Raw genomic sequence first — 2,973 nt, 5'->3', positions numbered from 1 at the left:
TTTTTTTTTTTTTTTTTTGAGACAGAGTCTCATTTTGTTGCCCTCTGTAGAGTGCCTCCATCCCAGCCCAGTCTCCTCCACAGGCTCACTCAATACCTCCTTCCCTATTTCCCCAAGGCCCCAGGGTCACTACTTCCAGGGGCTGGTCTCCTTCAAGTGCATATAGGTGGTGGCTCAGACACAGGAGGAATCAGAGACAGCACCAGGGAAGAGCTGGCCTGCCCTTGGGGCATCACAGCTCACAGCAACCTCAAACTCTAGGGCTCAAGAGATCCCCTTGCCTCAGCCTCTTGAGTAGCTGGGACTATAGGCATGCACCACAACACCTGGTTAATTATTATTATTATTATTATTTTAGTAGAGATGAGGTCTCTCACTCTTGTTTAGGGTGGTCTCGAATTCCTGAGCTCAGGGAATCCACCTGCTTTGGGCTTCCCAGAGTGCTGGGATTACAGGCATGAGCCACCACATCAGCCATCTTGGTCTCTCCTGATTTGGTTTAACTCTTTTCCTTGCTTACGTCTGAACATTTTCCAAGAGCAAAAATTAACATTGTAAATGATGAATGCATGATGGCCAATTAAAAGTAAAGAGGGGGCAGCGCCTGTGGCTCAAAGTAGTAGGGCACTAGCCCCATATACCAAAGGTGGTGGGTTCAAACCCAGCTCCAGCCAAAAACTGCAAAAATAAGTAAATAAATAAGAGCAAGGAGGGAGGGTCACCACCATCTAAAACATTGGTTTAAATTCCTGATATTTCCTGATAAGATATATAGGATATTCTTTGCTCTTAGGACAGTAATAATGAATAGATTCTCAAACATTAAGGCATGCTGGGTTTTCTGGGATTCTGGCTGGCTGCATATTATAGCACATTCTTATGTATATTTTTAATTTGATGAGCGAAATTCTATAAAGGAAAATTGACACACCCAGTGAGCGCAAATGGTCATTATTTGGGTTAAGATGTAGTTTTCTAAGTCTCAGTTTCTCCCTCTAAATTTAAGTTTTGACTAACAATTATATAATATGGTGGAACACTTAATTGAAAAAGTAATAATGTAACAGAAAAAGCTAGATAAATATTTATACAATTTTGGCTCTCAAACAGGACAATGTCTTGAGCTCAAATAATATAAGGTATCTCTATGTAGAATAAAAATTTTGCTTTTTCTGCCACAGAGAGGCCAAACAAAAAACTGAAAACAAAGCAAAAAGCCCTGCAAGAATTATTCCCAGTTCATACTGATGTCAAGCAGAGCAGACTGGCAATGAAGAAAGATTCACTAACTCAAAGCCACATGAGATTGTTTTTCTTATACAATTCAAACAGCCCTAATGAAAATATAAACTTTAAAAATTTAACCCTAACCTCATTCAAGACTGAAAAAAGGGGGGGGGGAGAGTTAAACTGAAAAGAAATACAAGTTCTTGGGCACAGTGGGATGGGGCAGCTCATGCCTGAAATCCCAGCACTTTGGGAGGCTGAGGAAGGAGGATTGCTTGAGTCCAGGAGTTTGAGACCAGCGTGGGCTACATAGATATACCCTGCCTCTAAAATAACAACAGTAAGTTTCTTCTCAGAAAAAGACACTAGGAAAGAAAAAAAAAAAAGAATACTCATAAGTACTTTCTGATTTTGGAGGAATCAATATGGAAGAAAAAGCAAATGGTCCTATTTCTGTTCACAAAAGTGTACTTTACCAGATTGTTGTAGCCTGTATGTAGCTTATGAAAGAACATTTTCTTAAATCTAGAAAACAAAACATTTAAGTTAAGGGTCAAGGTTTTATTTTTATTTATTTATTTATTTATTTATTTTTGAGATAGTTTCACTTTTGCCACCCTTGGTAGAGTGTCATGGCGTCATAGCTCACAGCAACCTCCAACTCTTGGGTTTAAGCAGTTCTCTTGCCTCAGCCTTCTGAGTAGCTGGGACTACAGGAACCTGCCACAACGCCCAGCTTTTTATTTTTTTTGGTGGTTGTTGCAGTTGTCATTGTTGTTTTAGCTGGCTGGAGTTGGGTTCGAACCCATCACCCTTGGTATATGGGGCCAGCACCCTACCCACTGAGCCACAGGCATCACCCCAAGGGTCGGTGTTTTAAATAAAAGTCATAAAAGCAGGTTGGTGCCTGTAGCTGAGCAGCCAGGGCACCAGCCCCATACACCAGAGCTGGCAGGTTAGAACCCAGCCTGAGCCTGCCAAGAACAATGACAGGAGTTGGAGGTTGCTGTGAGCTGTGTGGTGCCACGGCACTCTACCAAGGGTGATAAAGTGAGACTGTCTCTACAAAAAAAAAAAAGAATATGTGTATCAGGCTTGGTGCCTATAGCACAGTGGTTACAGTGCTGGTTACAGCACCAGCCACATGCACCAAAGCTGGCAGGTTCAAGCTTGGCCCCGGCCAGCTAAACAACAATGACAACTGCAACTAGAAAATAGCAGGGCATTGTGGTGGGCGCCCATAGTCCCAGCTACTTGGGAGGCTGAGGCAAGAGAATCGCTTAAGCCCAACAGTTTGATGTTGCTGTGAGCTGTGATGCCACAGCACTCTACCCAGGGTGACACAGTGAGACTCTGTCTAAAAAAAAAAAAGAGTATGTGTAGCTCAGGCCTATAATCTCAGCACTCTGGGAGGTGCGTGAATCACCCGAGCTCAGGAGTTCAAGACGAGCCTGAGTGAGAGCAGGACCCTGTCTCTATTTTATTTTATTTTTGAGATAGAGTCTCACTATGTCACAATGGAGTGCTGTAGTATCACAGCTCACAGCAACCTCAAACTCTTGGGCTTAAGTGATTCTGTTGCCTCAGCCTCCCAAGTAGCTGGGACTTACAGGCACTTGACACAACGCCCAACTATTTTTTTTTTTTTTTGAGACAGAGCCTCAAGCTGTTCCCCTGAGTAGAGTGCTGTGGCATCACAGCTCACAGCAACCTCCAACTCCTGGGCTCAAGCGAGTCTCCTGCCTC

Source organism: Otolemur garnettii, unplaced genomic scaffold (genome assembly GCF_000181295.1).
Source record: "Otolemur garnettii isolate 467f Iridium unplaced genomic scaffold, OtoGar3 scaffold00087, whole genome shotgun sequence".
NCBI lineage: Eukaryota > Metazoa > Chordata > Mammalia > Primates > Galagidae > Otolemur > Otolemur garnettii.
This window is presented reverse-complemented; position numbering follows the sequence as displayed.